Source organism: Callorhinchus milii, unplaced genomic scaffold (genome assembly GCF_018977255.1).
Source record: "Callorhinchus milii isolate IMCB2004 unplaced genomic scaffold, IMCB_Cmil_1.0 Scaffold1, whole genome shotgun sequence".
In the NCBI taxonomy this organism is placed as follows: domain Eukaryota; kingdom Metazoa; phylum Chordata; class Chondrichthyes; order Chimaeriformes; family Callorhinchidae; genus Callorhinchus; species Callorhinchus milii.
The window spans coordinates 21,447,121-21,466,312 of record NW_024704742.1 but is presented as its reverse complement, the minus strand read 5'-3'; the positions used below and the strand labels follow the sequence as shown (position 1 = coordinate 21,466,312).

Here is a 19,192-nt window from a genome sequence, read left to right as displayed (position 1 = left end):
TGAGCAAACCCATGTCTATCCAAAGGGTGAGTGGGCCTGTTCTGTCCTATCCTTAGACCCTTGTGGCTCCCACCCAAACACTTTGAGATGTCCTCCCAACATGGAAGCCGCTGTATAAGGGTAAATTATATTAAATTGTATTCCACTGGAATCCATCACGTCTCTTCAATAGTCTGCTTGTGTTTCACCTATTGACTGATTTTATATACTATTCCTTCCCTCCGCCCTAACTAAAATTCACTAAAAAAAGGGCAAAGATTGAGGGCATGTTTGTAGGCATACAAAGAAAAGTTAACCAAATATTTTGTGGTGAACGGAATTCAAAGGTCTCCCCCAAAAGCGCATCACCTGAACAGGAATACCTGTCTGAGCAGTTTCCTATCAATAATATCTCAGCGATAAGGCTTCTCTCTCCCATCTTGTGAGTCCAGAGGTTTGAACACTACCTGAGCAGACTGACATTGTTCATTCTTTGTTCTTTCGGAAGTGTCAAACACCCATAATTCACGAGTACTGTATGAACAAGTGAGTTTCGACAGGCTTCTGCACAAGTGAGAGAGTTTCAATAATGCACCATCAATGGCACAGTCTTCTGTGTAGTCCATCACTGCATTGTCTGAGCTGCTAAACATGCTCTGGAATTTATCCTGCAGCTCAGGCCTCTGTTGTTAAGCAATGATTCACTCCAGTGAATTATCAGTTTTAATTTTACTGCTGCTAAATGATCGGCTTTGGCAGGCGTGACATTACCATTAATACCCATGCAGTGCGACTTTTGATTTAATTTGCTTTTTCTCTAATAAAAATTGAAACATGATGCTTGCTACTTATGGTTCAGAAATGTGGGAGAATTGGACTTGTGTGGTCTGTGTCGTGATGGTTTATTTCCTGGGATTTCCTTTACTGCTGAGATTTTTCTTATGATCCTGGTGTGAATTTACCACCTTTGTCTGGCCTGTGTCCTGCGCTCATTCCTTACCAGACTGAAGCCTACAATCTTCTTAATTGGTCATTCACTTCAGGCCTGATTTGATTGTGGGACATTGCTGTGTGCAAATTGCCTGCTGCGGTGTCAGGCTCCATCACAGTTAAGTGCTCCAAGACACAACCCAGCATGAAGAAAGCTATATAAATGCAACTTGTTGTTCTTGCATTTGCTTACAAAGTACACACAGCACTTGGAGTTCTCTTACTGGCATTAAAGACGTACTATTTAATGTAAGGATTAATATTATTATTATTATTAACCCTCACCCACACATACAAATACCCACATGCACACAACACCAAACAACATTTGCACACAATTATATATGCCCTCTATCTTATATAATAATAATAATCCTTGCATTTGATATAGCGCTTTTCACTTCGGGAGGACGTCCCAAAGCGCTTCACAGAACACACTGTAAAGTGAATTGACTGTATATTTGTGGGCGAACGCGGCAGCCAATTGCGCACAGCAATGTCCCACAAACAGTCGTAGATTGAAAATGACCAATTTATTATTGTTTTTGGTTTGGGAGGGATTATTATTAGGCTCTGTGTGGAGTAAGGAAACTTGCCCAAGGTTTCGCCCTCTGCCTGGAATTGAACTCAGGTCTCTCGCTTGTAAAGCGAGTGCTCTAACCACTGAGCTACAGGACTCCACATATATATAGGACATCCCAGTGCCTTGGGACTTTCTCCCGACGTGAAAGGTGCTATACAAATGTAATCTTGTTGTTGTTGTTGTATATGACCTCTTGAATCTCTAATTCACACCTCCATAGCTTCTGGAGTTGGTATTTGTCCTGATATACATTCTATCCCTTGCCCCAATTCACACTGTGTTCTCACGCTCTTATACACTGTGAATAAACCACTGAAATAGTTCCTTGTCTCAATCCCTCTGCCTTGTGCCCTCTTTACTCACCTTCAGGTTGCACCTGAAGACTTTCTTCTTCGACCTTGTCTACAGTCACCTCCCCTTTCTCCCCGGCTTGCAAACAAACAACCGTATTGTGAAGCACTCTGAGCCACTACCCCACTTGAAGTGGACTATACAAATGCAAGTTGTTGTTGTTAAAATTTGTGCCATTTGTGAGACTTTTGTAGAATTATCCATCACGGCAGTTACTCGACCCACACTAAAATCACTTTTATCCTTCGGTGCTTAGTGTAGTGTAGAGACTATGCCATATTACTCTGTGAGACTCTTTAGTCCTGTAGCTCAGTGGTCAGAGCACTCGCCTTGCAAGCGAGAGACCTGGGTTTGATTCCCGGCAGGACGAAACCTTGGGGAAGTTTCATTACTTCACACGCCTGATAATTATCCCTCAAAAAAAAAAAAAATTGGTCACTCAATCCACGCCTGTTTGTGGGACACTGCTGTGAAATTGGCTGCAGTGTTTCGCCCACAGAATATACAGTCAATTCACTTTACAGTATGTATGAAGCGCTTTGAGAGGTCTAGAAGATGTAAAAAGCGCTATATCTAATGCAGGATTATTATTATATATAATATTTAATTGTCTTCCATAATGTAGTCCCACACAATACATCACTGGGTATATCTTGCAGTCACATACAATATATCACTATGTCTCACGCAATAATACTCTCATATTTCGGATCTTGGAACTTTCTTTCTCTTCCCCATGAAGTCTGGAGTTTTCAGCTCAGTGTCACTCATTGGTTTATTCTATGGCAAAGTACATTGTCCCCATCATGGATATTGTGTCTAATTGCTTGATAAGGTGAATGCCTGCAGTTTTAAAAGCATAACCCTTGCTGAGAACAACCTGCACAAGGCAGTGTTTGAGTTATTACTCCAGGGCTTCTGAACTGTGTGACAGAACAGGAGATTAGCATAAGAAATATCCTTATGCAACGGTCGTCCAAAATTTTATTTTCTGAATTTGAATTGAATTGAAGTGTTTGGGATTCTCGCATTCTCCAGAGAATGTTGCCAGGATGTTTTCTGTGCAACAGCTTGTGTACTGAGACCACAAGTGATTTAGGACATGCATTCATCCGAACTACCTGGTGACACCTAGCAGTAAGACCGCAATGGCAGAGCAATGGGAAGATGAACATCATTTCTGTGCCATTACATCGATGTGGGGAAAGGCACCTGTCAATTAGAGCAGGTCACTTCGTCTATAATTCAGTTTAATGTCCAATGTCAAGGACAAAGAATGTAAAGCCTTACTTTTACTGATGGCTATCAGTGACCAATCTATAACAGGGAGGAATTTTGCACTTGAAAGGCATTCCAGTAAGTCATGTTTAGTGTTCCCGTTAACATTTTTTGGATAAAGCCTTACGTCCATGACCTTTTCAATAATTGGCACAGTGTGGAGAGATTTTTTCTTAGATCTACCTTTTTTGTGGAAAGAATTGCACGGTTCAGGATACTACAATTGTGCGTAAACCATTGAAATTTATGCCATTTGTGCAGCAGTTTGTAGAATTATTGATGGCTCAGACTTTTGAAGAAACTATGGTGCAACAACAGCAGCAACACCACCAACAACAATAACAACTTGCATTTATATAACACTCTTCACGAGGGGTGGGGTCTCTGTGCAGCATAATTACAGAGGATAAGTCACAGGCAGCAGTGTCGTATAATACAATAATAATAACCATTCTTGCACGTGAGATTAGCACTTTTGCTTTGGAGGAGACGTTAAACTACAGTCTCATCTGAGATAGTTCTGGTGGATGTTTAAAGCGCTCTTTGAAAAGAGAAGGGAGTTACTTCTATTGTCCTGGCCAAGAATCCCCCAGATACATTTGGTCATTCACTTCATGGTTGCTTGCGGACATTGCTTTGTTAAAAATTGGCTACTACATTCACCTACAATGTCACTACATTTTAAAAGTAAAAGCCTGTGAAGTGCTTTGAGACATCCTCCTCAAGTGATATCGTGCTAAATCAAATGTAAGGTTATTATTAAAACTATTAAGAATAGCAGTCAGTCAGCTTGGCTAGCCTTCTACACCATTTAATTAGTGAAAGGCGTTGTATGAAAGCAAAGGTTATTTAATATGTATGGCACCATGGTAGTTGTAGTTCCGCCTGCACAGTACAGAGCGACCAATGTAGAAATGAGGAAAATAACTTGGTTGGAATCAGTTCAGATCAAGGTGACCTCCCGTGGAATCTGAATTGCAAGGATAAAATATAACTCAGTTAGCATAGTTTTCAAAGCCAGAGTCAGCTCCCATTATTGAAGTCGACAAGTCAAATAACTGGTTGGACATTTGATGACAGCTCGACTATATATCTAGCAGAAATGGACTGCAGAAATTCCCTGTTGACCTCAACTAAAGTAGAAGCCTACTACATTGTTTTTTCCCCACCCCTTCATTGCTCAGTCTGTTGCTGGCTCTTTGTAATGTGCTACAAGTGCTGCAATGTTGTACAGAGGAGTATGCTACAGAGGTTTGGTTTCACAGAATGACATGGTCCCTATCCTGAGACCAGCAAAGAAGTGTCACACTCCATACGTGTCGGTGGTTTCCGCTTCATTTCTATAACCTGTTATATGCTCTGGATTTATTTTATTGTCAAATAGAAAACTACTGAAGGTATTAAAATGAAAGGTGGAGGGGAATCCCTGGGAAATGTCTGTCATTCCCGAGTCGTTGCTGGTTCAGGTTACGGTTCTTGGCTTTCTTCCACCACGTTTTAAGTGTGATCTGTCCTCCTCTCCGTGGCACAAAGGAGTAATGGTATGGTGATAATGATTAGAAGACAGCTTGGGATAATATTCTATTAACCAGTCCCCAAAAAATGCTCCCCAAAATATAGAGTTCTTTGTCCATTCATGAGTGGCCTTTTCAGGCACAGAGGATTTGACTTGTATTAATCAATGTTACCAAGAATGTTTTCCACATGGATCCATATAACAGCAATTACGACTGTGTAAAACAAGCAGCTTAATAATAATTACAAGGACTTAGGACTAATTTACCACCCAGTGCATTACAGGAGGCAAGAGTACTTTCTTTTATTTGCATTTAGCATAAATGCTCAAATGTCCATGGAAACATGATGCAAATAGGGAAACACAGTTCTTCCTTCTCACCCCACTCCCATATCCGCACACTCCACCTTGCTAAGTCAGTCCGGAACCTTGGGATCTTGTTTGACCCTTAACTATCCTTTCTACCCCATATCTGTGCCATGACCCACTCTGCCTTCCCCCACCTCTGCAGCGTCGCCCGGCTCCGACACTGTCTCACACCTCAGGCCGCCGAAACCCTCATACACGCCTTCATTACATCGAGGCTCGACTATGCAAATTCAGAGATTGTTGGCCCCCCAACTTGTCCCTCCACAGACTGCATATCATCCAGAACTCTGCAGCCCGTGTCCTCCCCTGCCCAAGGCTCCATGACCGTATCACCTCCACTGGCTTCCCATCACACAGAGGATGCAGTTCAAGATCCTGGTCCTCACCTTCAAAGCCCTCCATGGTCTTGCTCACCCTACCTCTTCGACCTCCTAACCCCCTACCACCCTGTTCGTCCCTCCGCTCAGTGGGCTCTGGCCTGCTTCACGTCCCCCGCCTTGCTTGCCCCACTATCAGAGGGCGGGCCTTCTGCCACTCTGCAACCACCCTCCGGAACTCCATTCCGCAGTGTATTGGAGTACATTCCCTCAGTTTTCGCCCCCTCCCTCGCCACCTTCAAAACCCAACTCAAGACTCTCCTCTTCGACCATGCTTTCGATCTCCCTGCTTGCCCCCCCCCCCCCCCCCCCCGCCCACCCCTCCCCTCAGCTCGGGTCTGTAACTCTGTCTGTCCAGCGCCTTGGAACGTCCTCCCCACATGAAAGGCGCTATACAAATGTAATTTTGTTGCTGTTGTTGTCCAACTAGTTTCTGGTTCAGTTGTTAGCCCTCCCTGTTTCTTCCTATTGTAGGTTCAAGCCACATTTTGGGACCTTGAATTGCAATCCAGTCTGACACTCCAATACACTGCAGGGATTGTCTAGCACTGTTGGAGGTGCCGTCCTCAGGAACAACCGTTAACCCGAGGTCCTGTCTGCCTGTTTAGGTGGATACTAAAAATCTCATGGCACGATTCAAAAAGAGAGAAAGTTTCTTCCGCTGTCCTGGCCAACAACCCCTCAAATAAAATTTGCCATTCAATTCATGGCTGTTTTTATGGGACAGCACACTGAGAGAAACTTCCTTTTTCGAATGAAGCAGAATGCTGTGACCATAATAAAGTCATAAACTGCAATCAAAGTGAAAGAGCTCAAATGCTGAGTTCTGGACTGGGTCCCAGGTTACAGGCTCACAAACGCTTCATTTCTATACTTGATTTGTAGGTTATTTTATCTGAAAAAGTAGTGATAAAGGTAACTTTGCAGAATAAGCTTCAGATTACTTCTGTCCTATGGCTACAGCAGCATTGCTCAGTGTAGTCAGGTGACTGGAGAAAGGATTAACAGGGATTTGTAGGAACTCCCAACAGAATTTTTACAAGCAGATTTATGGTTTGTCTGGACACCCAAACTAAAAGGTTAACAGAAATGCAATTGTGGTATAAGCACACTCGATATGCCTCACACAGATAGATTCAGAACAGATTCTGCCAGAAGATACATTTTATCCATTTCTATATAACACTGCTCATTGGTGAGGAAACAAAGAGCATGTATTGGTGGTGGGTACGCATTGCCGGGGTGTTGTTCATGATTACTTTATTGATTTGAGGGTTGTTTTCAAAACATGTTTCATCTGAGGTTCTGATGTGTCAGCTAATCTTATAGTGACTGTGAGGTTTGTCAGAGTATTACAGCAAGTGAGAGGGTGTGGTACACGAGAGAGTGTGAGGGGCATGGAGAAGGTGAGAGATTGTCAACTCTGACGGGGGAGGAGAAGTTACAGTATTTCTAAACATATTCCATTCCCTTACTTAATGCCATTACTTAACTAACGAACAATATATCATCAATATTTATATATTTTGCACTATAAACATCTCGTCTCCCCAGGTTCGTTTCAACCCACGCCCACTTTTGTTGTACAACCCCCCCCCCCTTGGTTTTATGCCACTATCAACAACAACAACAAAGTTACATTTATAGAGCGCCTTTCATGTCGGGAGGACGTCCCAAAGTGCTGAACAGTCAGGTGACGAGGCCTGAGCATGGGGAAGGGGTGGTGTAGGGAAGGCAGAGAGGTGGGAGGGAGAGAAGGGTCTTGAGACCGGCCTTGAAGGAGGTAAGGGAGGAAGCGAGGCGAAGGGACCGTGGGATGGAGTTCCAGAGTGTGGGAGCAGAGAGGCTGAAAGCCCGGCCACCCACTAGGGCAGGTCGGGCGGGAGACATGGAGCAGACTGGAGCCTGATGAGCAGAGGGAGCATGGGGGGGGTTGGTAGGGAGTCAGCAGGTCAGAGAGGTAGGAGGGGGCAAGGCCATGGATGGCCTTAAAGGTGAGGATGAGGATCTTGAACTCAATCCTCTGGGGGATGGGGAGCCAGTGGAGTCGGGCGAGGGTGGGAGTAATGGGGTCATGGAGCCTGGTGCGTGAGAGTATACAAACTGCAGAGTATCACCTCTTTAACCCATCAACTAACACATTCTCTCCTTTGTCTGTTTTTTGTCTTCTTTGTCATCCTTGTCCTACCTCCCCACCTCAACTTGTCCTTAAAAATCTCTCCCTACCAACATGCCCCAGTTCTGACGAAGAGTCATGGACCTGAAACATTGACTCACTTTCCTTTCTCCATAGATGCTGAGTTTTCCCACCTCTCTCTCTCTTTGTTGTTGAACAATTTATCAACCTGCAACTAATTGTGATCCAAATCTGTCTTTCTCCATGTCCACATTTGGAAGGTGAATACCCCGCCTCAGTTTGACACAATGGTTTGCTTTGAAAGCTCCATTCAAAAAAAAAATCAGTTCTCTATTATCTTTGCAGTTCTGCTTCTTTCACCATTTTGGACAGTTTCTAAACTCACTGTGTCTTGGAGTCCTGTAGTGCGTTGGTTAGAGCACTTGTCTTGCAAACGAGAGGATCTGGGTTTGATTCCCGGGCCGTACAAAACCTTAGGCAAGTTTCCTTACTCCACACGCCACTGTTTTCCTAGCAGTAAGTAAGAGCCTCGTTGTTACTCGATTCGTGGATCACTTTCTTGGGGCTATATCAAATGCAAGGATTATTATTATTATTATAATCCCTTCAAAAAAATGATAATCGTAATTTGGTCATTCAATCCACGACTGTTTGTGGGACACTGCTGTGCGCAATTGGTTGCCAAGTTTCACCCACAAAATATACAGTCAATTCACCTTACCGTCTATTCTGTGAAGCACTTAGAGACAATGACGTGATAAGGCGCTGTATCAAATGCAAGGATTATTATTATTATTACTGTGTTACGTGGGTGTATCAACTCACCATATCATGAGGTGAGATGGTCGTGATCAGTACTGCCACCTCTTAGCCAAGGATCACTTTGTGAACCTCAGGATTGTCTGTCACTCCTTTACTTGTATCTAAGCTTCCTTTTCTTCAGTGGGCTATTTTACAGCATCAACAACTTGCATTTATATAGCACCCTCCACGCCGGGCGGCATCTCGGAGCGCTTGACAATGGCAGAGCCCGAGGCCGAGCCGGGGGGGGGGGGGAGGTGACTGTAGGCGTGGTCGAAGAGGAAGTTCGTCAGGTGCGACCTGAAGATGGGGAAGGAGGGAATGAGGCGAAGGGGTGAAGTAAAGTAATTTTCATTACTTTAATATCAGAATTGCACCTCCCAATAGTGAAAAGAATCACTGGATATGATTATTGTATGACTATCAGCCCTTCCAATCTTTTCTTTTCACTGTGTGCTCTGGGAAATATATTCACAAACTAACATACAAAATCGCCCTCCCCAAAAAACTGCTCGCAACAGGTAGAACTGCTGAGACCATTCTGAAGATGACCAGTCGATGCCTCAGCTCATCTGTCACTTTGCTTTATGTGACTGAATGGAAACTGTTTCTTTTTTCGTGCTTATTTGGATTTAGTTACATCTTGAAGCCTATCACGTTAAAGTCCATCCATTACCCTGGCGTTCCAGTGCTTTAGCAGTAAATTCTGAGAGCTGTGAACCTCTGTAAGCAGTTGATCTCTGACCCCCGGAGTGGGAGCAGGAACAGTGAGCTTCATCCTGTGAAGGGAAACATGCAGCAGAATCTTTCCCGACCTTTGGATGAGACGTTGAACCGATGTCCAGTCTGTCTGTTCAGGTGGATGTTAAAGATCCCATGGCACGATTCAAAAAGAGAAGGGAGTTTCTCCCAATTTCCTGGCCAATACATCCCCCAGATAAAATTGCTTATTCACTTCACAGCTGTTTCTGGGATGTTGTTTTGTGCAAATTAGCTGCCGCCTTCGCCCTCAAGTACAGTCACTCCACTTCACAGTAAATCCTTTGAAGTACTTTTGGATGTCCTCCCGAAGTGAAAAGCACTATATCAAATGCAAAGATGTCAAAATCGGTGTGAACTGGATTTGTCAAACAACAACAACAACAACTTGGATTTATGTAGCGCCCTCCACGCCGGACGGCGTCTCAGACATTTCAGTGCATCACTCATCAGTGTGATGATGGCTGTTCTGCTCGCTCTCTTGAACTCTTACCCTGAGTCCATCCACATTGCCCCTCCCCAACTTTAAAGCCTTTCTTATTACCTATCTTATTGACACCACTTTATTCTTCCCGTACCATTCAGCTATAAAGTGCTTTGAGAAGTCCTCCCGACATGAAAGGCGCTACATAAATATAATGTATTGTTTTCTTTTAACCAGGTTCTCACAGTAGCAATGGAAAGGTGACTTAGAGTTACCTATGTACAGCTGTCATTGATCTCTGCCATATTTGGTTACCCGAAGTGTTGAGGTTTATTGTCTTCCATTAAAGTAAATCTTCTATTGACTGATCAGAAAGATTTCATAATACAATATAATTTTCATTTATATGGTGCCTTTCATGTTGGGTGGATGTCTCAAAGGGCTTCAAATATAATGCAGTAATGTAAATTAATATCTAGATTTTTTGCTCTGTTTATCCTCAATCACACTCTGAATGCCAGAGGTGTAGGTAACAACATCTGGAATTTTGGTACAATTTTCTGAAACCCCTGTAGGACAGAGCTCAATGCTCTTATATTTCAGCCCAAGACATCTGGGATTCTTTAGCTCGTGCTGTGAGCTATATATTTTCAATGAACTATTTCAATTCCTCGCCCTTTTAGAGCTCCCTGTGTTAGAGCCAACAAAGCCCTTTTGAGGAATTTACCAGTGATCCAATTGATATATAACTGCTCAAAAAGAGGTACATGGGAATGGGCTCGCCCTTTTCCATAGCTGAATCTGGGGACTGAAATTTCAGCAGCTGACAACATCAAAACAAATGACCATTCAGAATCTTGGAAAATTCTTAATTTATAATCATGTTTAGCTCTTAAAAAAGGGCCGTCAGTCTCTAAATGTAATATTCCTAAATCCTATTCAAGAGCTTTGAGACATGCTCCCGAGGTAACATTTTTTATATAAAGGTACATTACATTTGTGGATAGGAACAAAGCTAGTTCTGTTTTGAAAGTCTTGTTAAAAAGTAGAAACGTTTATGTAAATTTGACAAATAAAAGAAAGGCCTCCTCTGTTCTCCCTTTTCCCATTGCTGTATAGATTAATTGCTTGGTGTTGTCATTAACACTGGCTCTGTTTGACTCATCGTGTCTGAAACCCCACATCTCTCCAATGCAGTTTTGGATTCCTTAAGTCACGCTGAGTGGATGTTGTTTTGGAAATCCTGCATTGTTATGACTGATCTTCCAGTGCTGTCAAGGCCCAGTTTATAATTAGCTGATCTGATGGTGGAGGAGGAGATTGAAGTGACAGTGACTGGTTAAAGCTCTCATTTGCAAGAGTTTTGTCCACGTAAAGGTCTCCACTATTTGGGGGAAGTGCATATATATATATTTAAAGATACGTGGAGAATGTTTGATTCATTCACTTTTACCATGTGGGATTTTCTTCTCTAATGCTTAATGACAACTGGGAGCCCTTGATCTCTCTCTTCCCAGACCTCCCTCTTCCCAGACCTCCCTCGTCCCAAATCCCCTCCTCCTGGATTCTTCTCCAGATCTCCCAAATCAGAGAACAATCCAAAATTACATTTGTAAAGTGCCTATCATGTTGGGAGGCTATCACAAGGCTCTGGACAGTCAAGGATTTGGACCCAAGAAGGGGGTGTTGGGATCAGGGAGGGGGGCAGGGAGGGTAGGAGGGTGGCCAAAGGCACGGTTGTAGAGGATGGTCTTGAGATGTGCCTTGAAGAAGGCAAAGGAGGAAACGAGGTGAAGGGAATGTGGGTTGTGAGTTCCAAAGGATGGGAGCAGAGAGGCTGAAGGCCTGACCGCTGATGGTGGGATGGACTAGGCGGGTGACATGGAGCAGGCGCAGTCTGCTGAGCGGAGCGAGCAGATAGGTTGATGTGGGGCCAGCAGGTCACAGAGGTAGGAGGGGGCAAATCAGTGGAGCGCCTTGAAGGTGAGGACGAGGATTTTGAACTCTATCCTCTGGGGATGGGGAGCCAGTGGAGCTGGGCGAGGGTGGGGTTGATAGGGTCATGGAGCCTCGAGTCGGAGAGGACATGAACTGCAGAGTTCTGGATGATCTGCAACTTGTGGAGGGAAGAGTTGGGAAGTCCAACAAGCAGGGAGTTGGCATACTTGAACTTAGATGTGATGAACGTGTGGATGAGGGTTTTGGCGGCCTGAAGGGTGAGGCAGTGGCGGAGCCGGGCGATAAGATCTAACTCCTCGGAGATTTTTCTACTTCAACTCGATCTTTAACCAGACAAAAACAAGAAGTGAATTGATCATTTGTTGATACGGCTGTCTTGATGTATCCCGGGTTTACTTTATTTAATCATTTAAAATTATACAAACCTTTACAAGCTCCCTTCTGAGACATCTCTGTTCGAGCCTGAAGAACAGTAGCTTGTCTATCTATTGCTTATAGTTCATTCATCCAAAACTGGGGATCATCCTCATTATTCTCCTCTACAGTATCTCCAGGGTATAGGCTGCCCCTATAAGTCACAGCAATCTGTACTGTATGCAGTAGCCTAGGGTGGATGAAATTGCTATGAGCGATTCCTGTTACGAATTCTGTGTCTTAGCCCAAATATTGCCAATGATATAAAACTAGGACTTTAATAACACACTTCCTCAGTTTGTCTGCTGCCTTTGAGCAAAAACTTAAAGCAATTAATTTGGCAAATAAAAGAGTTATTTAGCTTTTATCAAAAGAATTCCGAGCTTCTAATTAGAGTCCTGAAAGAAAACCTGAAATATATTTACGTTCAACCAATGTGCTTCGGGTTAGTTTGATCAAATGTCACCGTCTTTCAATAAAAGATTAATTAACTTCCTCCTGCTAAAGAGGATTAGAATCAGTGAGTGTAAAAAGTAGACAACAAGCCTGGCATTCAGTCAGGATCTACAATCCGGTTGGAAACAGTCAGGACCCAAGAATTAAGGGAAGGACACAGAGCAGACAGTTAAGTCGTCTTTCTCAAACAAGGTCACTGCTGAGAAACCAAGTAATATTAAAAAAAATCTTTCCCTCCTTCAGAAAATCTGTTTGTTTTTAGCTTCGGTGAAGTAGGTACTGTGTGAAGTTTAGCCAGCGCAGCCTGGAGCCTTCAGCGGAAGGAAGGAGCCAGATTAATATTAAGGTGCAACTGAGAAGTCTCCAAGTACTCACAACAATTTACATTTACATGGGGCCTTTCACGTCTGGAGGACATCTCAGAGCACTTCACTCAGCTGACTGGACAACCGGGTTTGGGGTGGGGGGGATATGGCGGTCAAAACCACATTCGAAAAGATAGATCTCAAGGTAGACTTTAAAAGTGAGGAGGAAGGTGCAAGGCGGAGGGGCTCCAGGGCGGAATTCCAAAGAGCTGGGTGAAAATACCAGGGTCTGACCTCAAACTGTTGAAATGAAGTTGCAATAATTAGTGTGGGATGTCACACAACCACTGGCTCCAGGTAATTCATTCCACTGAACTCATTTAAAACATCTGTGGATCATCCTCATTGCTCTCAGCACTACCTCGAAGGCCTGGGCTGCCGCCTGCGCATTATATTCTTCACAGAATTTAGAACAATTTTGTTTTGGAATTCTATCTGTGTGTTAGTTTGCACCACTGTGTAAATTTCAGTTGCCACAGGGGCCTATACTGCGGAAAGGGCAGAATAGGTCCCTATTTATGATAGTTGGCAAACAGGCAAATGGAGAGGTTAATTTTTAGGATAATTTTTTTTCATGCACGGGTTAGTTAGGATATGGAATGCACCGCCTAGAGCGCCTTGGCTTTCAAAAGAAGATAAATGCCTAAAAAGGAATAAACTACAATGTGATGGGAAAGGGGGAGGTAAATGGGATTGAAAGGATTGTTCTTGAAAGAGCCAGCACAGAAATGAAGAGCCAAATGGCCTTCTGTGCTGCACATTTCTGTGGTTGATCTGCAACCTGACAAGCTGTTCATTGCTGCTAAATTTCAGGGTTAAAGCTTCATCCCATTGCAGGCTGCATGTTTTTATACAAAAGCAATGTTGATGGGAGAAATGGAAATAATAATGATTTGAAGTCGAGAATAGTTTATGTTTCCCGTGATTTATTTTTTCAATGAAACCTAACTAATTCAGGATCACCTCCCTCTCTTTCTTACTGACTGTTAAAATGAAGAACAATGATACAGTAGTTAATCATGTGGAGCTGTATAAGTAAGCTAATTTGATCATTTTACGAATTCTGTATTTGGTTTTGTCTTCTCGCATTACTTATTAAAGATCTTGTCATTTTGGCTGTTAACCCCGTCAGATAATCAAAGTAAACAAGAGAGACCAGTGGATTTAGGAAGCTAATTTCTTTTTCATTTGATGTCTGTAACCAGAGCATCATCCCCCGGATTACCTTTCCTTAAAACTTAACAAAGGCAATTGGTGTCGTCAGCACCAAGCCCATTAGCTGTCCTCAGCCCGATATTGCCTGGAACCAGACTTGCACCCGATTGGGGAAGCATTGCCAGAGACCACCAGCCTGACTGATCTCGCCAGCTTTCATTCAGGATCAGGCGTGAGCTATCAAAAGCCAAGCTGACACAGTCGATCCGATCTGCCCAGCTCTCTGAGTCCTCACTGACTGCAGCCTTTCAATCATAAAATCCCTCCAAAAAAACAAAAAAAAACCAATAATAAATTGGTCATTTTCAATCCATGACTGTTTGTGGGACATTGCTGTGCGTAATTGGCTGCCGCGTTCGCCCACAAATATACAGTCAATTCACTTTACAGTGTGTTCTGTGAAGCGCTTTGGGACGTCCTCCCGACGTAAAAAGCGCTATATCAAATGCAAGGATTATTATTATTACACTGTCAGAAATGCATGACCGGAACATCTCTGCCTTGTCCAGCATAAAATTATGTGGATACTGCTTGGGATTTCATGGGAATGAATGGAAATGTGGAGGCTTTAGCACTGATTTCACGTGCCTCCGTCAACAGTGCTGCAGTTTAAATAACTAAAGCTATGCTCTTGCCACACTGATTCCCCTGTCCTGAGATGAACCTTCATCCTTCTCACACATGCACATGCACACACACACAAACACACACATACAACATTTCAAATCCATTCCTTAATCCTCATTGCAAACAAGGACACCAAGTCTAACCACTTAGCCAAATTCCTACTGAGGCTGCATGCTTCACCACATAGGAAAGTGTTGAGAAAAGAAAAGAAAAGGCAAGGGTGAGTATTGTAACAATAATAAACCTTGCCTTTGATATAGCGCCTTATCAAGGCGTCTTATGAAACATCTCAAAGCCCACAAAATACATTCTGTGAAGTGCTTTGAGACATCTCAAAGTGTATCAATGTGATAAAGTGCTATATCAAATGCATTATTGTATGTTGTTTCAAATTCATTTATCTCTCTAGCTTTGCTAAGGGATTTAGTTTCACCCCACCAATATTGACAGAGCCTTTGACTCCTGGTGAGTGCAAAGGGTTAATGGTATCCCTTCAGAACAACAACATCTTTGTGTCATCAAATTTCCACGAATTTGGTGGCACTTCATCTTTGGTGTGTGCTTTAAAATACCCACAATCTCAGCCATATTTAAAACATTGAGAAGATTGTTTACCCATCTGAAACTATCATACACAGTTTAGAAAAATATATATAATGATCCAGCGGAATCTTTTCAAAATAATGGTCTTTTTTAAAAAAAAACTTTAAAAGCAGCTTTCTAACCAGACAAACGTCTTTTAACTGAGCATGGACTAGGATTGGAATTGAATGTCATGGAGGAGTCTGGAGCATATGAAAGTGAGGTTAAGTATGTTAACCGTTCAAAGGCTGGTAATGTATTATATCATTTCAGCGATTGGGGATGTCATAGTTTACTTATGATAATAATTACCATCAAAAACAAAGCTCCTTGTCGGTCGTGATATTTGGGGTCCCATTAATCCTTTAATCAGGACTGAATTTATCTACCATCACTTGGGTAGAGTGACCTTGTTATGCTCTTGTGAACCCCTCATGTTGATTTATATCTGCTATCGTGTTTCGAGACTCTAGCTATATTTCTAAAGAGAGACAATCTAATGGTCTGTTCCTGTAAGCTTGAGTCCACCCTGAGTTCTCAGTCACTAATGTGGTTCAAACTGCCTTGTGAATGCAAGGTGATAGAGGATGGGTGTTTTGATAAGAACAACCTAGATTTTATGTGTTGTGAGGTTTCACTTATTTCAGTAGGTTAAAGCGAGATTTTTTTTGGTAGAGAGTAGGGGTGCGATTCAGCTAGTTATATCGTCCCTCATTGAATATTACTGGAGTCCTGTAGCATAGTGGTTGTCACTCGCCTCGCAAGCGAGAGGAACCGGGTTTGATTCCCATGCGGGACAAAACCTTAGGCAAGTTTCCTTACTCCACACGCCGCTGCTTATAACAGTAAGTAGGAACCCGATTGTTAGTCGATTAGCGGATCGCTTTCCACAGGTAATAATCTCTCCAAAAATAAATGTGGTCACTCAGTCCACGACTGTTTGTGGGACACTGCTCTGTGCAATTGGCTGCAGAGTTTTGCCCACAAATACATATTCAATCCACTTCACAATATATCCCGCTTTGAGATGTCTCAATGCAGTGATAAGGCGCTATATCAAGTGCAAGGATTATTATTATTTCAACACCTGGTTGATCAAAACAAAGCTCGATGTAAAAGTATTTCAGAAAGTGTGCCAGTGCAGAACCACAGATGGGACACAACATCCCACAGCAGTTCAGCAGATGTGAAACTGGCTGAAACTCTGCCAGAATTGAAAGGCAGTAGATTTTATCATTGATTTGAGCTGAAGTAGCTGATCTAGGCTATAAGAGTGTTACAATTAGCTTCACACTCACTGGGCTCAGGAAGGGGTAAAAATCAACAAACAAAAATCAACAACTTGCATTTCTATAGCGCCCTTCACATGGGATAGTATCTTGGAGCACTTGTTGGCCCTTGCTAAATAAGCCAGGATTCCCTCTCCATTAGGATTCCCTCTCCTTATCCCTATCCAGTGTCTTCTGCTGGAAAATGTCTGTAGATATCAGTGGGGAACAGGTTCAGAGTGGACCTTGATGCCCCTCCCCCCCTCTCCCATGAAGTATATTCTGCCATAGCTCGTTCACTGGGCTCATGCATCAGAAAGGCCACTTAGGCAAGATGCTGACAAGCAGCCATCACACATGAAATTGTCCTTCAGAGTGTGGCAAGCATGCTTAAAGTGTGTGAGTGGATTGTGGCAAATGCAGCAGCAATTTGCACACAGCAATGTCCTACAAACAGCCATGAAATAAACTGTTGGCCAAGACACCGAGGAAAAACTCCCTTCCCTTTTCGAACACTGCCATGGGATCTTTAATGTGGACCTGAATAGGCAGGAGGAACCCTGGTTTAATTCATCCCATCAGAACCGAAGGTTGGCACCAACAATAATGCAGCACATCCCCAGTACTGCATTGGAATGTCAGCCTAGTCTGTAGATTCAAAGCCCTGATTTGGGATTTCTACGCACCATCTTCTGACTCAGAGGCAAAAGTGCTACCATCTGAACTAGGCTAATATGTAGAAGTCTTGCATTTTAATTGTATTGTCGAAAGTTCTCAAAGTGGTACACAGTAATTCCCATCACGTGCAGTAACAATGTGGTGTAAACAGTTTCTTAGCATGGTCGGTCACTCGTGTATATTGAAGGCCTGCGTGAAAATTCTTGGCGTCTTAATGAGAGCTCTGCTTTGTTGCATAAACAATCTCTTGCGCCCTTTTGCAAAAGTTGTAATTTGCAACATAATTGGAATTTCTTAAGCGACAGCAACAGTTTGTGTACTACAGTCAGTGATGAGCATGACCACAGCCTACCTTATTACAGTCTCAGTCCACTGCACACCTGAACTGTCAGAACTTCTGTTAGAATAAAGGGATGGAGCCATTTCAACAATGTCTTTTGCGTATACCATATAACTATTCTGAAGTTGCGGTATCATAGTGCCTTATTAAGTCGCTTAAAACACTTCATGGGTAATTACTATCAAATGCAGACACATACAGCAGATATTGTGAGCTTAGCAAAGTCCCACATCAGCCGTGACCAATTTATCTGGAGGATTGCTGGCCAGGATTCCATAGGGCCATTTTACAACAGTTTGGCTCATAGGCTTTAATTTGTTCTAACAGTAAACTTAGTAACCATCAAATGTAACAAAACTGAGAATTCTCATGTTATGATATGCATTAAAGAGTATAATAATTACATAGTTAATGATTGCTTATTGGTGCTGTCTTAGTGCTTCATTTCTGCATCCTAGAAATGTAATTTGCAAAAGTCGCTTTAATGGTAATAGACTGAAAGCAAAGGCGTTAATTCCAAAGACTAGGGTGAACCTTAGCCGTCTGTGCTGAGGTTATGTTATAAGAAAAGAATGGGGCTTGCAGAATTGGAACACTTAAAAGCAATTCCCTGACGGAAATTGCTCTTTTTTTTAAAGAATAATTTTCAGAGCCCAGGACTTGTCAGAAAACATTTCGCCCACAAAATATACAGTCAATTCACTTTATAGTATATTCTGTGAAGCTCTTTAAGACATCTCAAAGATGTGATTGGCTTTACATCAAATTCAAGGACTATTATTATTATCACTAAAAGTAAACTTTCACAGATAGCTGACAGCTACACTATAATTGGGCAGGATGAAAGGCAGTAGCATCAGTTCATATTGTGGATTGACTGTGTATTTTGTGGGCAAAACATGGCAGCCAATTACGCACAGCAATCGTGGATCAAGTGACCAAATTGTGTTTTTTGTGAAGGATTATTACCCCCAGAAGATGCCCTCTTCCGCTGGTAAAACACCGGTCGCTATAAGGCTGACTCTGCTTTGATGAACTGGATGCCTGCTTCTTTCGCAATGTTTCAACAGCACCATGATTAATGGACGTCATGAAAATATGACCTTTCTCACTCTTAATCCCCTAGAAAATCCCTTGGCTGACCTTGCTTTACCGTTCCTTTTCAATTGAATTGAAATAATTGTAGCTTGGCCTTGAGCAGCACACAGATCAGTCCTTGTAAAAGGTTTGAGACCGGCCAGGAAATAAAGGAATTAGGGTTGTGAAGAAAAGACAGTCTTTTTTAGTGTCAGTCGGGGTCGAGCTCTCAGACCGACACTAATAACGCAGTAATCCATTTCTCAATTAATAATAAAGCCTGAAGTGGACCGCAGCTCCCTACTCGATGCTCAGAACTGCTTGTAAAGCACCCTCTTATAATTAATGCAGTGCAATAACCATCAAGTAAATGCTCTGCCGTTTTATTAATACCTGATGAAGTGAAAGACCTCTCCCACCCCATCCTCCTACTACTATTGAAAGGAATGCTTATATGCGTTCCTCAACCTACAATACACACAGTCACACCACTTTTCAGTACATCCTGTGAAGCACTTTGAGATGTCCTCCTGACATGAAAGGTGCTATATCAAATGCAAGGATTATTAAATTCCGCCCCTGAAATTATAATTAATTGGTGGTTTATTATTGCGATTTGTAGGATGTGCAAATTAGCTGTGGCATTT

General features: G+C 42.7%; 1 protein-coding gene and 1 non-coding gene across 2 annotated transcripts in view; both read left to right on the top strand.

Annotated features, from left to right (window-relative positions):
- LOC103182247 (putative cell-type specific agglutination protein pfl7) overlaps positions 1-19,192 on the top strand; it is a 97,210-nt gene that overhangs the window by 55,136 nt on the left and 22,882 nt on the right. The gene's annotated exons all lie outside the window — the stretch shown is intronic.
- trnaa-ugc lies at positions 2,202-2,273 on the top strand. The gene has a single exon. It is a non-coding gene; the product is annotated as a tRNA-Ala (tRNA).